This window comes from Scardinius erythrophthalmus, assembly GCF_964197995.2.
Source record: "Scardinius erythrophthalmus genome assembly, chromosome: 11".
Lineage (NCBI taxonomy): Eukaryota > Metazoa > Chordata > Actinopteri > Cypriniformes > Leuciscidae > Scardinius > Scardinius erythrophthalmus.
This window is the reverse complement of record NC_138231.1, coordinates 12563243-12585733: the sequence shown is the minus strand read 5'-3', so window position 1 is coordinate 12585733 and position 22491 is coordinate 12563243. Positions and strand designations below refer to the sequence as shown.

The following is a 22491-nucleotide window of genomic DNA, read 5'->3' as shown; positions in this document are numbered from 1 at the left end:
CTCATAATGTGCTTAGTAACTCTGAGCTCTAATAAGAGTCTTCATCAGCAAATTGCAGCTTGGAGATTTTACTAATATCAGAACAATCCAGCCTGATTTGATTTGCGTGTCTACTACTCAAGAATGCATGATGAACTATTGACATGAAGTAGGTAAATTATCTGCCACGATCTTAACTTTAACATCTGGTGTCAGTGCATTCCAAACCTTAATGAAACACTTGATTACATTCTGAAATATCGCAAAAACAGGTCAATTGCACTCAACCAAACGCATTGCAGGTTGTTAGCACTGCGTCAGATGTGCTGTATTGTGGAACTAGGGGTGGGAATCTCTAGGCACCTCATGATTCGATTATCGGTGCATCTTTTTTTGTGTGTGTGACTACTTGGTACTTTTAAAGCAAAGTATTTATAATAACCCATGAAGAATTTACTATACTTCCTAAATTATTTTTATTAATAAAACAAATGGAAGTGATTTGGCAAGTCAATGTTAAGGTTACATTTGCCAGCATATGTCCCAACATTGCAAAGAACCAACAGGAAAATAAATGTGTCCCTGTACTAGCAGCATACTTGTTGTAAATGAATTCACTTCAGCATTCTGAATCTAACATTTAATAGTAGACTTCTAACCAACATCCTCCTGTTATGTGCAATGAGCAATATCATCCTTCAGACAAAAAAATTAAATAAACTTTTTGCCGTAGCAAAATCACAAACAGCTTTCATTAAAAAATATGAAATATGTACCAGTAGCTCTCATATAAAAATAGGCCTAATGCTTGTGGACTTATGCATATTCTGAATAATTAGCAACATACAAAGGCGTTCTTATACACAACTAAATAATAAAGAGTTATGACTAGAAATTTTTGCTGTATACCACAATCAAAAACAGCTTATACAAAAAAAGTAAATGAACATCTAACTTTTTGTGACTGGCATTGCACTGATACACACTGTGACTGTGGTGGGCTTACAGTAAACCTACGTATAACAGATCGGTTAACAGCATATTGATGTAAAACCTAAACAATCCAGAAAGCAGCTATCATGCAAAAAATACAAAATAGGTCATAATGAAATTGCTAATTTTCCATACGTTAGCTTTTAACGAAGAGGGTGCCGTTCGGATTTCACGCTCGGCCATCATGCGTCTCTGTTATGTGCACGCCACACACTGTCCGTGTCTGGGCACTGCACGTCCGCGCTTCAGAGTTCAGCATTTTGCACTCCGTCAATATTACGATATTAGAGAAATTAGTTTTTTTATTTTAGAGAATCGAATTTTTTGACATTTGTGAATCGATTCAGAATCATCCACGTCCGCATCGCGATGCATCTTAAGAATCGATTTTTTCCCCCACCCCTATGTGCAACACCAGTGTGATCTTTTCTGTTGTTCACTTTCAACACTTTCCTGCTTGTTTTACACTTACACTTTCTTATTTCCGCCCTGTTTGTCAGACAGGCGATTACGCTGAGGGTAATCACAGGGGAAGTAGCTTATGTGAAGTGCAATGATTGCAGAAACCACTGGTAATATTTTTACATAATATATTAAGCAGGCTGTTTGTGAAAGCTTGTAGGCCTCCTGTTGAAAACAGAAGTGTGGTTTTGCTATCTGCAGGTGATCGTGTAGGTTATAAGTGATATCTCTGTGTTCAGCTGTACACTGTGAGTTGGAGTGTTGCCAGACCTGACTCCTCAGCTGGCATTTAAACTTGACAGTAACCTTGGCCGCCAGAGTTGTCTGGCTCTTCTCAGTGATGCTGCTTTTTCGTCGAATCGAGCAGCTGCTGGAAGTTAGATTTATGATGTTTTTGTCCATGGTAACAGTCTGTGAAAGCACTGTGAATGAAATCCATCATAGCTCAGATACTCTTTCTCTCTCTTCCTCTCTCTTTAATTTGGATTCACTTGTTTAAATTTATGTAATCTGGTCCTTGCTTTACTGTTTATTTGTTGCTATCTATTTATTTGGACTGGAAGGTTAGCCAAATACCAAGTGCTCTTTTTCCTATGACACCAAGAAACAATGAATTGGTTCATGAAGTCTCCATGACCCAGATATTTTTTTGATAGAGTCAGTCAGGAATCTAAAATAGATGCAAAGCTAAAAAACCCTTTTGCAACAACTACTATGTACTAGGGTGAATAATTAGTGCTTTTGTTAAGCAAGTAGTTTTTCAACATAACATGGAGTCATGTTAATTACATATGGGACCATAATGAGCCCAAAGGTTTGTAAGTGTATGTTACAACACCAATTTTCTCTAAGTAGGACTACAAGATTTGGGGATATCTAAAATCTAACTGGGCGATAAAACGATAATGATAATAATTATCACGATATAATTTTTCTCAATAAAACAATATCAAGAGTTCGATAATGTTTATGCGCCAAAAGCAGAACGAAACTCATTTGAACCACGCGCCACACGGACCATTTATCCGCTCGGCTCAGAGTCCAAACGGCAGCGCAGCGCAAGCTCACTAGAGCAGCAGATACGTTTACTCTGATCGGTCTCGGTCAAGGTCACGAGATCCAGTGAGAAGCGTTTGAATTCAGCGATGAACACAATGTCTCCGTGATTTAAACCAGTTTAAAGGCAGATGAAACAGCGCTGACAAACAGGAGAAACACTGTGCGCAACGACACAGTCAGAAGGCTTTTCCGTCAACAAATTCCCATCATTTACCATGGATTTACTGTAACGTTAGCCTAGTAATATTAACTGCACCATGAAATGTGGGATTTACATATTGAATTGTATTATATTATTAATGTAGACAATGTATTAAAGGATAATTAATGGAATATAATTACAGTATTTAATAATGTATTTATGCTACTGTTTTTCACACAAATACCATAGAAACCATAAAGTTACATTTTGCCATGATAGTGAGGTGCTATAGGCTATGCCTGGTTTTATCTGTGGTTATCATGATCTAAATGTATGCTACTGGATGACCAATGGTTAATTTGAATAAAAGCCAGAATATTACATTTTACCAAATAAAAATTAGCACATGCAGAAACTAAGAAATTCCTTTTCCAATAAAGATATTTATTTTGTTAAGGAAAAATGACAAATGTTGAATGTTCTACCTCAGATTTGTGAAATGTTCACCTGTTTGGCAAGTGTTTGTCATATGTTCTGACAATAAAGAGTAGTTTAAAACCACAATTAATGCTCTGGTTTCTACAACTTTCACTTAGGAGCAAAAATCTGCCTTTAAACTTGAAAGAAATAAAAATTTGACATTTATTGTGATAATTATCGATATTGACTGGTCTAAAAAAATGATCGTGATAATTTTTTTTGGCCATATCGCCCAGCCCTAAATCTAACCTATTTTTATTGAAAAAGAAGTGTATAAGAACAAGAACAATAATATACAATAATAATTTATTTTACTGTGCAACTGTAAAATGATAATACTATTATTTAATATAGCAACTTAATCTGTTCATTTTCAAATATTAAACTATCAAGCTTTTATTTTGGTGGAAAACTGCAAGGAGCCCTTAACTTCTCTTTACAAGTTTGGGAAAATGGTTGGTACATCCGCTCCCAAACTCACATTATAAGCAACCGAAACTCAGAGCAGATGCAAAGATGAGTTTGTGTGGAGGAGCATTTGATGCGAACCAAGCCGCTCTGAGACACTGAAAACACAGTATCATGAGCTACGTAAGGGATAATGTATAGAGAGGCGGTTGTTATAGCGAATAACAAGCCCGACAGGCTGAACGAGACCCCGACGCGAAGCGGAGGGGTCTTGACAGCCTGAAGGGCTTGTTATTCGCTATAACGACCGCCTCTCTATACATTATCCCGCTTATTACATGGCTACCTACAAAATAAATAAATAATTTGACGCGAATTATTGATTTAAAAAGGAGTTTATTGATTTAAAAACGATTGTATTGCTTCCGCCAAAGAAAATAGTCCGTTCCGCGTCCATAGCAACGCGCTGTTTTTCATGGCAACGGTCTGTTATACTCCGCAGCGGTCTGTTATACTCCGCAGCGGTCTGTTATAAAGAAATAACAGACCGCATTCTACATTGGAATTCAGCCAAGCCATGTAATAATTGTGTATAAGTCACGCTCTGTATATGTGTATATATATATATATACACAGTATCATGAGCTACTTGTGTATAAGTCACGCTCTGTATATGTGTGTGTATATATATATATATATATTAGGGCTGCACGATACTGGGAAAATATGCGATGTTGCGTATTGCGATAACGATATTTCTTGCGATATAACATTTCCCTAGAGAAATGCTATTTTTATTAAGTTTTCTTTTTAATCATTTATATATGTAATGATCATACTAAAATAAACAGGTAGGCTAATAGATATTCTTCTGATCTTCAGAAAAATATCTCAGTTTTTTCATGAGGAGTTAACGTTACACATGCAACACTTTGATTAATGGTTGTCTGTGAGACTCTGTTATTGTTACTTGGCATTTCGTTAGCAGTTTTGGTAGATTTGCGCTTACACTTTTTGAAGTCTTCATTTAGCTCCCTGAGACTGCGTTCCAGATGACTGTGGAGATTAGTTTCCTCTCGACGTGGCCAAAATATTTCGGCACGACTTAGTGACACCATCACTTATGTTCACATATCGCGTTTTTTGCGTGTGCAAATTCGTTATTTCAAATGCAGGCGCACAGCAAGCGCGCTCAAAATGGAAGCACATTTTTCCAGGCCCGCCTATGCCGCGACGAGATGAGAACATCTTAACTTTTTCAGAATTCTCGCAAGCTCACGCAGGTCATGGTTGCATAGCAACGACAGACGCAAGCGCTTGTGGAAAGAAGGAGATAGTGGCGCGGCCGCGCTTTCCATGCGTTTTTAGACGCGATATGTGAATGGCCCCTTTCACAGTACCTGCATTAATGACACGTCTTCTCTATTGAAGCCAAAATATTGCCATGTTTCAGACGTACAGTTCTCTTTAGGCACAGGTTCTTCGTTGTTGTCATTTTCCTCGCTTGTCTCTACTCCCGCCATTAGTTTTTATTTTCCACTTTCTGCTCTGAGCCACTAGGTTCCCCTTTGGGCCCGATCTAGCCAATAGCGTAATAGCACCTACTGGGAAGGCAGGTATGAAAATAGTAAGGCCACATTTGATTGGTCAAATTTGGATAAACAACCCATGCATGCATCACACAAATGCTTGGCACATAAAATAAATGCAATTTATCGCACCTCTCTGCGATAGGGATATCGCATACTATTATCGTGATAACGATAATTTTTCGATATATTGTGCAGCCCTAATATATATTATGTTTAATTAATTGAATCACAGCCTTTGTGATTTGATAATTGCACTAAACCATATCACGATAACAGTTTTATTTTGATTAATTGTGCAGCCGTAGTTATAAGATAACCAACACAAGCTTTAATGAGGCTCTTCCCCACATGGCTCTTTGTATCTCAGAGCTTTTGAGATGCCAAGATCACAAAACAGAAGTGCTATTCAGACCAAAAGCGGACTGTAAGAAGAATTGTACGCCTCTAAGTCCTACACGCTTTATGATGGGCTGCGGAGGCCGCCTCTGAATACCAAACCCCCAGCGGTTTATGCACTGAAGCTGTTTTTTGTTTTCCAACACTCTTTCCTCTGCCCAATAATCCAAAATGCCAACATTGGCTAGATGAAGTTTTGCATACTTTAATTAAGAGAAGCCATTATCTGAAGGATCTAAATTTCTTTAGACACTATAAACACTCATACTTTTAGGACCAGAGGTTCACATGTGGTGTTTGAATGGGATGCGTTGTTTTGGAAGTGTTGCCCCACCCCTCATGACCCCATTGAGCACAGTGTTACGGCAGAGGAAGCAAGGCAACCATTGTGGCAGTGTTTATGTCGCCCTGCCTCCTGCCACATTTCCCGCCCACCAGTGCCCATGTAGGGGCAAAAATGAACCAGTCTCCTTCAAGCCTCAGTCACATTTGCTGCAGCCCGAGGGAGGCACAGTTCTCCTAACCCAATTTTAGGTTTGCTGTACTTCACACAGTCAAAACAGAGAGGTCTTTAAAAATGGATGAAACCATGAGGTCTCGCCCTTTGGTGTCTCTGTTATGTTATACAGGGTGGAGCATCCCTTGTGCCTTTCAGCCTTTTATGCTCTTGAGTTTATTGGTTGAAGAAATCGTTATTATGACAGACCTTTGCTTTTAGTCTTCTGATGCAGAATTTCACATCTGATATGGTATGTGTCCGTTTAAGAAGCAGGTTTAGGCTCTGTGGTGTTCTGAGAGCTTTTTTAAAGCAAACAAAATGTCCTTGTGCACGGTTCACTGACCTTTCTGCACTAGGTCGGCACTAAATATTTTATTGTGCTTTAGACCACCCTGTGCAGTTAGCAAGCTGTAGGATCAATTTGTAGTTACAAACACAAGTAATATTACAGTTTTGAAAGCAGGTTCTTTAAAAAAAAAAAAAACATATTATTTGAGAATTTGATACAATTCTGTAACCGTGTTTGAAGTTATATGCTATTTGAATCTATGAAGTGTAGGTGTTCTGACAAACAGTATGAGGGTGTAGTGTAATTGTCTAAAGTAGACATGGCTGGTAAAGTTAAAGACACAGTATTCATGACAAGAACTAACATGGTAGCCTTTGAAATCTATTTTTATTCTTTCCTACAGTTTTCTGTTTTTCATTTTTCTGGATTCTGTTTTAATGGTTCTTTAAATTTAAATAATCAAAAATCATGTCTGATCAATTGAATTCATAAAACTTTAACAATATAATATTTTTTTATTAAAATCGAGTCAACTGAAGACATTAAACAACAGCTTAATGCATATTTTAAAATGTAATCAAATGAAAATCATTTTTCATTTTTTGACAGTGCTTCACGACTTGTTTGTCAAAGTAGTTTACTGTTAAAATTAAAACATGGATGAAAAATGTCATAGTCCTAAAAAATAAAGTTTTAATAACTTTATTATTATTATTATTACTAGGGGTGGGAATCTTTTGGTACCTCTCGATTCGATTAAAAGTTTATTGATTTTGAATCAAATTTCGATTCGATATAGGCTAGGCTATACATAGATTTGACTCTAGTTTTACTGTTTTATGTTAGGCTACTTTTCCTGTTTAACTGTGACCAACCCTATCTCACGACGAATTCGTAACAATTTAGCAAAGTGGCTAATTCGTACGAATTCATACGACCTCACTCGTACGAATTGGTATGATTTTTGCTATATATACATATTTTACGAATTGCCGAATTCGTATGAATTCATACGAATGACCTACTGTACCCCTGACCCCGTCCCTAAACCTACCCATCACGTGGGTTTAGACAAATCGTACGAATTCGTACGAGTGAGGTCGTACGAATTCATACGAATTAGCCAACTTTTTATCATTCGTACGAATTGGTCGTGAGATAGTGTTGGGTAGACAGTTGAATAGGTGGCTCTTGAAGAAAAAAATTCCACTGAATTAAATTTGAACCATGGAACTGATTTAGTTTTTCAGTCAACCCAATATTATTATTAAGCCGACTGCAATCATTACACACGTGACTGGCAGTCTTCTGTAATAAAGCAAGGCAGGCAATTTTATTTTATTTTTATATTAAAAATGGGAACAAAGCAGCAAAATTACAAACAATAGGACAAATACAATAGAAAAAGTTTTTCAGTAGCCCATAAAAATCAATGTGAATCGATTTTTCCCCCACCCCTAATTATTACTTTGAGAAATATATTCTACTGTACATTAGTCACAGTTTCTTCAAGCTAAACCAAACTTTTATTTTGATGGGTTGTTGTAAAGACCTCTGAGTTTGTGTAGCCTATATATGATGATATTTTTATATGAAATAAAATGTTGAAATGTTTGTGGAGGGAATTCTGAGACCGAGTCTGGAGTGGAAGTTCAGGTGAAGTGACCTCATATAGTGAGACGAGTGTCACGTGTGCTTGAAGAATGTGTAGTATAGATGAAACTGCGGCACTCATTTACACAGAGAAATGCAGTACGTGCAGACTTCATATTTAAATAGCTGTGTTTTTGTGCTTTAATATTCACAGATACTTGTCCATTAATTCCATTTTTATGACTAGATTCCATGATTTCGTCCGCATTTTTCCCACAGCATTTGTTATGTTGCACAAGCCCTTTGCATGGTGATGGTTTGTGTGTGTACTAGGGCTGGGCGATATATCGGATGACTAGGGATGGGTATCGTTAAGGTTTTAACGGTATTACTACTCTTACCGATACTCCTTATCGATCCGGTACTTTAACGGTATTCTTATCGGTTCTTTTTGTTATATTAAAAAAAGGGAAAAAAATATTTAGAACATAATTAATATTGCTTTATATTTTGAAATGTAAAATAAATATCTATAGCAAAAGAAAAAGCAATGCTTTAACAAAACAAATAAAACATCTATGTTATGCAGAAGGGTGCAGGCTTTTGTGTTTTATATATTAAGACATAGGACACCAAAAACAAAGTTCAAACACATGGTCAAACAAAAAAGTATACAATAAAACAAATATACAAATTATATACCCAGTGCTTTAATTTCAGTAATGTCTGATATTACTGTTCAAGAGTAATATAGGCTAAAAAGACATCTAATAAAGTCAGATTTAAAATAACACTGCATAGTTTATCATAAATAGATTAAAGCTTATGAAAGCCAAAATTATTTATTCAAGAGCTGCGACTGATTTTCTCTTTGCCTTTTGTTGTTTGATTCACATTAATGGAGCAATCGTCAGCAGGTTTATTAGACTGCTGCCTCTTTAAGACCAAATGCAGATCTAATCATTATTACGCATCATATTTTCTCCCAACTATTTACGCCCATTTAAGACATAAACTGTGTTTAAGTGAATAAACTGTTTAAGTGAATCTCCAAGACGGCCATTTTGACATATTTTTGTGTATATTTGATCGTTTAGATCCGCACAAAGCCCAAAATATACGTTGCTTAAACAATTGTCTCGTTGCAGTGTGTTTCGGAGCGCGCGCCGCATTTGGAACAGCGTCTATTGCTCAATTTTGGTACTTTTAATAGCCTTTTATTATCAAACGCGTCCCGCAGTTTAGCAACAGTATAGACCACATTTTACAACAATCACCGATCGTGCAGATTCTGACGTTACGTTTGGGTTTTAGGGAGAAATGACAGCGCACCGCTGTGAGGGGAAGTTGCGCTAAACAGAATGAATGCGGCTTTAGTTTTTAATGGTTATACCTCAAATATCTTTTTGATAATCATTGGAAGCCACAATCTAAATCTAAAATAAAATTAGTTTAATATCAAAGATCTAAAGTGTAGCCTAACCGTTTGAATGTTTAGTTCTGTCCTCATCGTCACTCATTAAGCAGGGCTGTTGTGATGTGCGCGCCGTCGCTCCGCGTTAAAGATCTCTCTCTCTCTCTCTCTCTCTCTCTCTCTCTCTCTAGCAAAAATGCATCACAGTCAAATGGTTAAATATTATTATTATATAGAAGTGGCTGTCGAGATTAAATTAGCAAGATAATAATTTCTTAATAGCAATAGCACTTTCTTAATTTCTCCAGTACCGACAGCAGAACCGATAACGTTCGAGCTTATCGATCCAGCGGTATTTCAAAATTCAGCACCGGGGCCCGTTTAATACCGGGTTTCGGTACCCATCCCTACGGATGACATTGTTATGCGCATCTCGTCAGTTCCTTGATTAATAGTAAATCGCTATCACCTACTTTCAGATGGAGCGGCATTTACTACACAGAGCCGTAGTTCACTGACAAGCTGAGCCATATCGCGTTAATTATCGCAGGCGATACGTCCGTGATAATTAATCGATATTTGTAGTATTCATATACATATACATATATCCACATATTGGATATGTTTATTGTATACATTATACAATATATGTATACATTATATAAATATTGTATACATCGATATATGTAGTATTCATTTCGGGTACAGAAATGTAATAATTACATGTAAAATAACACTATGTTCGCTGTATAAATTTAATATAGATTAATCTTTGTTAAAGCTGTGTTTAGTAGTTTGATTAACATGGCAGACAACTTCAGGTATTATAGGCTGCGGTCACAGATCCAGTATAATGATACACATCCGATTTCTTTCTCAGCTCATTCACTTAAGACATAACCCAATGTGTTTACGAGAATGTTTGTCGAGACGGGTATTTTGACTGACATAATATGTGTGTACAGTATGTGTCCATCCAAGTGCATTGGGGACACGAAAGAGGAATCAATCCGGAGTTTTCACTATCTAAAGGCGGGCGTACACTGTGCGAGTTCGGACACTCGGGAGGTCGTGAGATATTGCACACGTTACGAGTCAGTTAAACTAATAATCGCGTCAAAGCAGCTGGTACACGGCACGACTGTCCTGCACGAATTTTATCCCGAGTCGGCAGCAATCACGTGAGCTTTCGCGCTAAATACAGAGACCGGAGCTTTCAAAGTTGCTGGCAACTAGCTTCAGAAAGGCCTTTCCTTTAGTTTCAACACAAAAACTTGAGAGAGAGAGAGAGAGAGAGAGAGAGAAGTGTTTGCATGTGTGTGACTGTATGCGCACACTGTATGGTTGCTGCCACTGAGGTATAGCCCCATCGATCTAGCCTGTGACGTGGTTGTGTATGATTTGGCAATAGGGGACAGATACGCTGGTGAAATTCGGGCCGACTCCACGAATTTTTTAAACGTTTTTAAAAATGATTGGGAGGTCGGGAGGTGCTCGTAACGTGGTTGACTCGGCTCGTAATTCCTCACATGCTGCGAGCCGCGACCATGCGAGGATAACTGTTTTCCACTTGAAAAAAATCATCTGCGGGGGTCGCACCGTGTACGCCCGCCTTAAAACGCACCTCTCTGTCTGTCCGCGTCTCGGGTGTGTGCAGCTGTGCACACAGAGAACAGCACGCAATACGCTGATTTCACGCAGCCGTTATTTTGAAATCGAAAGCGAGGCTCCGGTGGGAAGAAAACCGGAAGTGCCGCCTTTAATCACAGGAGAGTCGTGAATGAGATGGCGTATTGTTGTCAATTCTAAAACTGTACATACATTTCTTTAATACTTTAGACTATATATAGTGAAATTCATTTATAAATAATTTTTTTTTTTTTTTATAATTCAGAAAGTAAAAAAAAAGAAGCAGGAATGAACTATATACATATCCTATATTGGATATTAACATCCAAAAGTGTAAATCGCGGCAGCAGCTTCAGGTTGGTAGTCCAAAGGCATTGTTGTTTATCTTTACTTCCGGGGTTTTTCCCACCGGAGCCTCGCTTTCGATTTCAAAATGGCGGCTGCGTGAAATCAGCGTATACGTTAAAGTGTAAGTTGCAGGTTAACCACCACAACCAATTAATGTGTAAATTAAAGTGCTCTATATGTATATATTTAATTATTTCTGTCTTAAAATGCGTTAAAATAACATTTATTGGGGTTTCTTCAAAGGTAGCGTGTTTTTTCAGTTACTGGGTGATGACGTCACAAGAGGAACTCGCAACCCATACTCTGCTAGATTCTTACTGTATTCTGGCTATTTGGAGAACGACTGAGGATGTGGGAAACCATCAAATTCTTTATTGACCACAGCCCTACAATTTTTAACTGGTCAGGCGTGAGAGAGGGCAGCCATGGCACTCAAAGAGTTATTAATGCTTGGTGTGAGGAGAATTAGTGGAGGGTTGGCCAGGTGAGTAACATTAGCTACGTTAGAGCTAGTCTAGCCTGGTGCAAACTTAACCCGGATAATATAACGGAACAAGCGAGTCTTTTCAAAATATTGCCGTTATGTAGAATAGCAAGGAGGGACAACGACTGAAGACGTTATTTACTTACAGTAAGTCAGTCCAAATCAGAGCTGCAAGCCTGCAACGTTAGAGATGCACACACTGCACAGGCATCAATCGCTAGTCTCATCGACGCCTCAAACGTCATGTAATACCCTTCCTCAATCCACGCGTTATCAATTTCTCACGATTTAATTAGCGATGTTTATTGTCAGAAGAGAAAAAGAGAGATCGATGTCCCCATCACTGTGTTTGTGTGGGCTATCAGCAGTGGAGAGTGTGTGCGCTGCCGTGAGGTGAACGCGTTTTGGAGTTTAGTGGAACAGCTCGACCCGCGACCGGCTGATCTGACGTGCCTGAACCCGTTTGTTTTGCGAATAGCGTATTCTTATTTCAGGCAGGATCACGGTCCCCTTGAAGTCAGCACACACGAGTATGTTTACAATGGAGTTATTTTATCCATAATTTTTTTTTATCAAATAAAACATACAACCAACTTTTCTGTAGTTATGTAAGGCATCTTTAGCTGCTAGCGTACGGTAACTCTACTAGTGAGTTCCTCTTATGACGTCACGCCCCATCTAGTGGAAGGGAGCGGGAGCGGTTAAAACCACAGTTAAAAGTGCCAACTTTTCATATTATATCAGCATTTTGGTATAAAAAACAATGGTGGGCGGTTCTTATCTTTATGTTTAATAAACACATTGCATTACTTCGTGAAAAATTTAACCTGCAACTTACACTTTAAGTTAACAATACGTTAAGTTCTCCCTCGCCTCTTCTTGTGCTTTAAAATCTAAACCACTATTTAAAATCTACTGAATGTGTAAACTAGAAGACAAAACATGCAAATGATAACCTTTCACTCTATTGCAGTTAAACTTGCAATTGATCCTTAAATCACATGCGTGAACAAACCGTGGGGCCTGGTCCGTACGGATCAACAACGATCCAGTTAACCCCTAGTGTGTGTAACAGTGTTTTACACTCGGATGTGCTTGCACAATTAATTAAATAAAAATCGTGATATAAAATGTTGTGAGTGCAAGTGAGCCACAGCACTTGGTTCTGTCTGTAGTCTGCTACACATTCTCTGAGCGTGGGGTGTGATACTGTGTTTTTGCAGTCTTTTTGCAGATTAGCTCCCCATATGAGCATGCTTTTCTCAAACACCAATTGGGAGTGCAGTTTGCACGCGTGTACAAGTACAAATGTTTTAATTAGTATTGAAATGTTTTTTATTTCAGAAATTGTGCAAGCAAGTTGCTAAAGCATCGATTTAAGACGGGGAGTATTTTGATGATTCACTCATTATAACTGTTATAGTATCTGATATTTTTCTTTGGCTATAGATGCCCCTTTATGAGGTTAGTATGTAATATTTCTCCATTATGAATGCTATCTCAGCAACAGCAGAATGGAGAGAAACCACTAGTGATGAGCCGCTTGCAGCAAATGGACTTGTTGTGGAGACAGACAGGAAATGGCTGTTTTTACTACACTGTTATTGGGTAGGCTAGACTTTTGAGGCTATTGTGTGGTGTTCTATCACTGTGTTTTCTGCACTACTCTGGTGTTTCTCAGAAACCGCACTGAGCATTAAAAGATTAAGACTCCCACACATTGTAAAGTAAGCTCGCTTTGCTACTTTTCTCCAGGGTTGTTATCGCAGAGGAAGCTCTATTTCTCACCTGTTATACAGTATCAACGTCATGTTGTTGTTTGTTAGAGCGTCTATTAATAAAATAAAATTTTACAAATGGAAAGTGTGATGTATGGCCTGTCTAATGAATGTTTGTAAAACACCAAACCACTAAACCTTGCATCAACATTTTGGTTTGTCAAAAGAATTAGTGCATTAGTGGTAATTACTAATTAGGTGTGGGCATTATGACAAAAATACACCACAGGCATTACAAGCAATTTTGTATAGGCCTAATGGTTTATATATTAAGTAGCCATGTATTGATTTAACCAAATGCTTTATGAATGAAATGTTTAGTTTATTATTTTCTATCTTGAGATTTTCATATCTGTTAAAAACAAAGATAATAAGTGCTTCTATATTAAGTGTTAAAGCACAATAATGAGATCATAATGAGCCATTAGTAAGCTCCTGAAAATATATATTGTGAATTTTCTTGTGACAGCATAGTTAACTGACTAGCTGATACAGCTGTTGTAGTCTTAGTGTTGGCTATGTAAGGGTGGGCAAGTTTTTAATTCGTTTTGTGTTTGTTTTATGTGAGCTGCTTGTCAGTTTACAGTGCTCTTAAAGGAAACAGGATTACAGGAACCCCCCTCAGTCATACTTCAAATCCCAGAACTGGCCCATCATTAAAATCACATTCTTTTGAGATTAGCCATCCAGTCTATTTTTGCTACTACTTGCTGTTAAAAAAAAAGACGACTCCTGCCCATTTCAAAATGTTATCATTGGCATGTTACCAGTTCAGAAGGGGAAAAGACCTGTTATGTATGTAACACTAATTAGACTGAGTTAATATTTTCACTTGCTGTACTGAAACCATTGTATTTCACTGTTTCCTTCTGCTTTTTTTGTCCATCTACACTTCTTTGGTGGTTTTTAAAGTTTTACACTTCATTGACTCTTCATGCATCTTAACCTCTGGATGAACTGAGGGGAGTGGCTCTTAAGAGCTTCTTGAATGGCTGATGTGTTGCCTTTATGTCTGGGTTAAAACACTTTGACAATGCTCTAATAATGATGTGCAGAATGGATATCAGAAATTGATACCCGGAAGACAACCTTTCTTACCTTTACATAGCATTGCATGATGATAATTATAAGCAGGCTTTACATGTGTCTTTGCCCATTTATCCTACATCAAATAAAAGATATCCTTAAATATAGACGTAAATTAATCTTGCCTCATGATTACAACAAAGATCTTTTAGACCCATGATGTCATCATCTAAAAGTCCAGTCATTGCCTAGAGGTGCTACAATTTCATGGTGTAGACATTGTTTTTGTGACAGAGCACCATCTGTTTCATCACAATTGCTTCTGACTGTGCTGCTGAACGTAAGTAGAAGGATCAAGTCAAGTAATCCATCTTTTAGTCAGCAGCCACAGTTTGTCAACAGATGTCATGTTATGTTCTTGCACTGATATGATTGCTGGGACACTATTAAACTAATCTCACTTGTCTATTTGTAGTTAGATTGCTATGTGTGTCAGCCAAGTGAGAATGGGAACTGTGAGTTGTTTGCTTGAATATTTCATGCTGTTGGTCATTTGGCCTGGGTCGTTTGAAGAGCCCATCTGCCTCTCACAGTCAAACAGCTTTGTCCTGGAGGTTAGCAGCTGGTCAGAGTCTAATGCTTTTAAAAATGGACCCAGCTCCTCAGTCTAGATTCTAGTACTTGATATTGAGTCATTTGGTGTGTATTTGAGCTTCTTTTGTTTTGAGACAAAAAAAATATAACTTAACTGGATAAAAATGTTTTGAAAAAATTATTTTTATATATTTTATAGTCTTCTGCCTTTAAATGGATGTACCAGTGTTATGTTGACATTATTTATTTACTTTTATTGTATTTTTTAATATTTAGAATGAGTTTTTATTTATAGCTTATATGTTTACATTTTTAGAATTTTTTAACATTTTTAATAGGCTAGGTTTTTTTTATATTAGTATTTAGCTTTAATTTGTTTTTATCTTAGTTTTTGTAATTTTAGGACTTCAACTTAGTTGCCAAGACAGCATTTCTCATTTTTTTCAAGTTTTTTTTATAACATTAATTTTATTCATTTCATTTTTGTCTGCTGAAAGAGACTATATTACCTCAAAGCTAAGATAGTGCAACAGTGCCCATCCACTTTTTTTAGCGGTGTTGGAATTATTTTTTCCATTCATTTCTCTCTTAGAACTTTGTTAAAGAGTTATAGGCCCAAATCATGATGAACCCAGCCAACCATCTATGAGGTGAATCATAACATTACAAAATCTGTAACAAAAAAAATACTTGAAAATCGGATTAAAATATTAAGGTACAAGACTATGCACTTATCAGCTTTAGAGATACAATCCCATGAATCATTACGAACAGCATAGTCTAAATATTAACGATGGAGAAATATAAAACTACTTATTAAAAAATGTTGATTTATTTATATATATATATATATATATATAAACAATATATTTTAAGTTTATTGTAAAATATGCTTACATATTAAAATACTTAAGTATTTTAAGAGTTAAGAGTGTAGGGAGACCGACTCTATAGAGGGTATGCATTGACGTTATTTTCCCGCTGGACCGAGTGGCAAAAGAGCCTGCTACATGACTGGATTTAATAGGGTAAACTGAGAAAACGTGAGTAAAACTAACGATTATCGGTTTAAACTAAAGGTTGGACTCGACAAGTTTTCCTTATAACTTACCAAAGATCCAGTGATCCATGGATATTAACATGCAGCCAGGAATTGTGTTTTCTGGCTTCGCCATGAGTCATGACGGAGCATGAGGGTGAAATTAGCATAGAATAGGCCACCGATACATTCACATTACATTACAAGCACTGTCGTTTTGCTGTTTTTATAAAAATAAAAACTATTTTAAACGTCTGCTCTGCTCATCCAGCACGAGTTTCAGTCGCACACAGTGCAGCAGAAATCACGGTTCACTGATCGCGTAACGATGTGATAAATGTTTTTCGCACCGCCGTTCTGTTTACACAGAGTACGTACGATCGCGAATCCCTAAGTGAAAGTAAAACATGAGCTCCCTGGAATTAGGCCAGTCTCCCAATATCAAACCTATCTCTTGACTGTGTATTTGTGGCTCTGGTCTGTTTTGGTCTCTGTTTGCTCTTTGAATATTGAGAGAGAACTGTAACGCCTGAAGAAAGACAGACAAGGGTGGCTCCTTTTCTGAACTTTTAATCCGAACGCAAGAACAACTGTACACAAACCCACCAGCCACTCACTTGCTCATTTCTCTCTACCCGGCCTTTTTAACCCTATAACTGCTGGTGCAAAATAAAACCGCTATTTCACTACAATTATAAAGAGAGTCTGTGCACTACAGTACTTTGATTATGGTTAATCGGCCGATTTTTTGCATTTTTAACATAATCGGCATGGCCAATATCCAAGTGTATCAAGCCGATTATTAGGCGGGCGCATCTGTGGGCAGCCTAGTGTTGTTGTTGTTGTTGTTGTTGTTGTTGCTGTTGTTGTGGAACACGCGTTCGAGCAGACCTCATCCAGTGCTTAAGGAAGGAGCTAAGTTCCTTGGAGAAAACTCCTTTATATTTAATTAAAAACTTTTGATATGTTACTGCCAACTTAGAGAAAAAAACATGAATAGGCGACATGATGATCGGCTACTTTGAAATTGATAGCGTAGTTGAGGTTGCATTAGCACAGCAGAAGGGTTGCTATCATGTCACAATAAGTAAGCAAGAATTTACAGACAGTGAATCTGAGACTTTTATTTGTTCTGTTTGTGTGTCTTATATTTGAGAGGGTTGTCACTCAATGCAGAGAAATAAGTAATAAAAAAAGAGACCAACTATATGCTAGTGAAGGACTGGCTTTGCTAGCGTCGTTGTCGCTAAGGTTGGGTAGCTACAGACAGACCCGGAGCTAATACGGCACTGGTGCCTTAACGACCATTATTTACCGGACCGAATATCAACGCGCATTTCTGTGCTTCATATCAGTGCTACTGTTATGTCTGTGCTTCTCTTGGATGCTCTGAAAACGGACGTTAGAATAATAGAAACATCGCTTCGCTGCACTTGACACTAGTCAGCAGTTAACTTTAGCATTCCGTTAGCTAGTAGCTGGATTAAACACGGTTAAAATGCTGGCCAAACAGTAGTGTAATGTGTGACTGTATTTCACTGTAGACTAGGGGTGGAACGGTACATGTATTCGTATTGAACCGAAACGGTACAGGCGTCACGGTTCGGTGTATAAATTTCCACAGAGAATACACGCTATAAAAATAAATAAAGCTTGCGTGCAAAGTAATGCGGAACTACTGTTAGATACGCGGGTTCTTTAGGGACACCTAATCTGTAGCTCCGCTTTAGCTCCGGCTGCGATGTAAAGATTGCAATGCTGGATATATTGTGTGTGTGTGTGTGTGTGAGAGAGAGAGGCGCGATCGAGATCAAAAAGTCGCGTGTTTAAAGTCGCAAAGTGTTTACTTATATTTGTGTGCAAACGCGCGCGTGTGTGTGTGTGAGGCGCGGGCGCGATCGAACAGTGGAAACATAAAAACATACTCCGTCATTTTGTTTATCAGGACATCATTCAAACTGCAAAGTGTTTAAGTTACTGTTAATTAAAATGTTAAGGAAAACAAATATATTAATCTGAAATGTAGCAAATTAATTTTCAATTCATTCAGGTACAATTACCAAACATATCTCAAGGTCTTTTTGTCTTTTGTACAAGTGCAGATTGGTAAAGTGTTCAATAAATGTTTTTGTTGAGAAATTTTGTCTATCTTAAGTAATTTTTTGTGTTACATTTTATCTTTCAAATAGAGGTTAAAAACAAGCACATAATCGGCCAAATATCGGCCAAAATAAATCAGCAGCATTTATCGGCCATCGGCCGACCCGGATTTCAAAAGATCGGCATCGGCCTGAAAAAAAACATATCGGTCGACCTCTAATTATGGTTGCACTTGCATTTATTGTTTGCACTTAATAAGACTAAGAGAAAACTGGTATTGTTTTTTATTTCTATGTTCAATTTCTGGAAAGGAGTTCAGTCAGAAGGTCACACACACCCTCAATCAGAAGTTCTGGAAGCTCATAAATGTACAGAAAGGTCTGAAGTGACACCTGTGAAATCATACAGGAGTAAAGCCAGTCAGTGGATGTGGCAAAACCTTTTACAGTGCTTGTATATTGTTGTCTTTCAATGCATTTGATAATTTATACTCATAAAGTAGAACTGAAATTACATTATTTGTTAAAACATTTCAAAATGCACCTGCAGACTATTTTTCCAGTCATGAACTTTGAGGAAATCATTGAGGATTTCTATAAAATATTGTGCAAAAATCTCGTCTCGTCTCGCTCTCGTGATCCCAATCTCGTGTCTCGTCTCATCTTGTGAGATAAGTGTCCATCACACCCCTAGTAATTATTTAATTGTTGAGTTGTCAATACAATATATAGGGTATGATTTTACCCCAAAATTCAACGCATTGACAAAAAATGATAACAAATTTCTTGTGTGTTTTTTCTCCAAGTGTGCGTAAAGCTCATTCTGGTTCTGATTCTGAACTGCAAATCCACGTTAATAAAGGCCTTCTGAAGCAAAGCCAGGGGTTTTTGCAGACCCATAGTTATAACTTTATAATCTAAAATAACTAGCTTCCGCCAGACGACCGTATACTACGCTAGTCGACTTGCACCACATGAGTAACCCGTGACGCATGTTTGACGTAGGATGTTGGAGTGTGGTAAGCTTAAACGTATCTCGCGGTTTAAACGAATAGGGCTGTGCAACAAATTGAAGTCCCTTTTCAATTATTTAGAAATCCTCCAACATTTCTCTTCAAAATGGCTACTTTGTGACCAGTGTTTTGTTTTGCTCTTTCCTCTGAGCTTCCGCGTGCGTCATTACGCTGTGTGTCAGATCAGGGGATAGTCTTCCACAGTAAATCGATGCGTACGGCCGTCTGTCGGAAGCTAGTGATTATAGTTTATAAAGGTTTAAATATGGATTTTTTTTTACACAAACGCATGGCTTTGCTTCAGAAGGCCTTTGTTAGCCCCCTGGAGCCATATGGATTACTTTTATAATGGATGGATGCACTTTTTTGGGCTTCAAATTTCCTCCAGCCATTCACTCTCATAAAGCTTGGAGACAGGACATTTTTTAATATAACTCAGATTGTATTCGTCTGAAAGAAGAACGTCATATACACCTAGGATACACCTAGAACTATCCCTTTAACAACTTTATAGCTCACAGTAAGTCTGTCTTTACAGGTTTATAAGTAATCGTTATTTCCCTATGGAGAAAGTTAATGAAGGTTTTACTTCTGGAACCTGACTGGCACTCTAAAGACATGGACGAATGGAGTCTTTAAACTTCTTTTCCGATGTTCCGATGTTTTTTTTTTTTAACTAATGCCAAGTATGTGATGGAATTTATGATGTACTTATCCAAAAATGTGATCTAGTTTTGATCATCTAAAAACCTTCCATGTTAAGTTCAGCCAAGAATAATGCAGACTTCACTCCCTCCTTGATTATAGGTCAGGACGTTGTGTTCATCATACTGCAGTTGCCTCAGAGGAAAGCTGTTACTCAAATGTGCTTTGCTGTGCAATAGTCCTTGTGTTGTCATGGAGATTGTTGGCATCCTGGCAGATTTATGCATGCGTGTGTGTGGCAGCCCAGCTTTTCTGGAAAGAATGTTATTTCTAGAAGTGTGAATCTTCACTTGCCTCACGATTCGATTATAAAACGATTATTGATGCATCTTTTCCTCCAATTCCTTTATTAATAACAATTACTATATTAATAATCACAATATAGTTTTTTTATTATATCTTTGTTATTAAAAATAATTATTTCAAAATAATCATATTTTGAAATAATTCTGTGTAATTCATTACATTTATATAGCGCTTTTCTCTGCACTCAAAGCGCATTTACATAGAAGAGGGGAATCTCCTCAACCACCACCAATGTGCAGCATCCACCTGGATGATGCGACGGCAATCATGTTGTGCCAGATCGCCCACCACACACCACCTTACTGGTGTAGAGTTGTGTAGCTGACCATTCTAGCGCAATAGGTCTCTAAAGAGAACTGAATTCAGGATTGCATGGTGTAGAGAAGCAGCTTTCTGTGTGCGTGCTTTGGGTGTGTCATTCAGCGCGAGTAACACATTGAGATTGTTTTCATTTTCGATGCAGAATCATTGGCATCAACTTTGTGATGCATCATTTTAAAAAAATACATTCCACAGGTCTTGTTATTTCAATGTTTTTTTTCCCTTCAATTTACGCAATCTTTGAATTTCTGCTTGTTGCAGAGATTCTCATATTTCATAAACTGAGCAGACATTTTCTATTTGAACGCTGATCTGAGAGCCGGGATTCTCCCTGATTCATCCTTTCAGTTTAATCTCAAATGATAACTGCTATTCAGCATAGTGCAGCTTGTGTAATTGGGGTCACTGGAAAATTCCATTGCGAGTTCTGAAAAACATGTTTATTCTCTGGGAATTCTCTTTTCCTGATTCCAATACCTAGACCTGCTGAGAGGGAAATACCACAGATAAAATATTCCCATGCTGCTTTGACCCAGATCATCGTGGGCTAAAGAAGATCCTACCGAGATAGTGTGCGCTTTTTGGTAATAATATGGAGTTGATTCAGAAACACAGAAAAGAATTTGTCTATCATGGTGTTTTTCATTCAGAAATTCCACTGGTTTTGCAGAGCATGGAGAAGACAGGCATACAGTGATGACTTCTTTAGTGAGTGAAAGGTGCAGAGGAGGAGGGAAGGGAAGACCACTCATCCGGCTCATGCGTTGAGCAGTCGTATGCCCATATAAGGGCGTGTGACTCCATGGCAGAGTCCCCGTGGGGTCTGTTCATGCCCTGTCCTCAGGTTTGAGGAGGGGGTGGCGAGTGTGAGCACTATGCACACTGACAGATGGGAGTCGAGCCAGAGGGAGGCACTTCTTTATCTCTCTATCTGTCTGTTAGAAGGTCTGGGTTTATTAGCACCGTTGCGATGCGTGAGGGCAGAAGAGGCCGCTGTTTTAACTGGGATTAGTGATCTTAATCTTAAAAAGAAAATCAAGGAAAGAACGTGTAACAAGAACGCCGTCTGGTGGGAGGGTGACCGTGAGTATCAGTTTGTGCTGACAAAGGAGGAAAGAAAGCTCATTTCAAGCCTTCGCAGGGAAAAAGGTCAACACATGTTGATATCAGCCCGTCTTTTGTCAGGGGAGCTCTGTAGAGACCTGCTTTGTAGATGAGTTTATCATGAAGGCAGCTTCCTTTTTCCTTGACAAATGGATTGTTAATTTGGCAGCTTAACTTGTGTGACAAGTTTTTTTGGTTTTCGCCATTCTTTGCTTGCTGCTGCTATGTTGTGTGAATGTTGTTTCTTTTCCTTTTCCGTATTGTTGAAGATGTAGGCTACATAAGCACTTATGATTTGTCTGTGTTGTGTTGAAAGACTAATTTTAACAACCAATGATAACCATACCACATTGTAGAAAGATGATGTAGAAACAGTATGCATTGCTGTCATGTGCATACGAGCCTCTTTAGAGAGAGCGTCTCTGATGGTTCCTGCCCTCCAGTGTTTTTGGGTTGTCATTAGTTACACTTGGCTGAAATTTCTCTAGATATTTATTCCCCCACTTAACATAAAACAGCTGTGAAGTGCATTTTAAATCTCACACGGAGCTATCCATGATAAATGTATTGAAATGACTGATTCATGTCATTGTCTGTTTATAATCGTTATCTAGCACATTGCAATCTTGTTCCCCCAACAGTGACTTGTTTCCCCAACAAGAGAGCGGTGCATTCAAACTAGATTGCAGTATATACACCTTTTATAGTGAGATGATTTTTATCTAATGCTTGTAAAGTG

General features: G+C 37.9%; 1 protein-coding gene across 8 annotated transcripts in view; it reads left to right on the top strand.

The window, feature by feature from the left end:
• The window catches only part of fam49a (family with sequence similarity 49 member A), a 37909-nt gene that overhangs the window by 5950 nt on the left and 9468 nt on the right, over positions 1 to 22491 (top strand). The window contains exon 1 of one of the 8 annotated variants that reach the window (XM_081378283.1): positions 21524 to 21731. The exons of 6 other annotated variants lie outside the window; for them this stretch is intronic. The gene's annotated coding sequence lies outside the window, so the exon portion shown is untranslated. Of the gene's footprint in view, positions 1 to 21523; positions 21732 to 22491 lie in introns of those variants that run through there. One more of the 8 variants, XM_081378286.1, reaches the window with a different exon arrangement.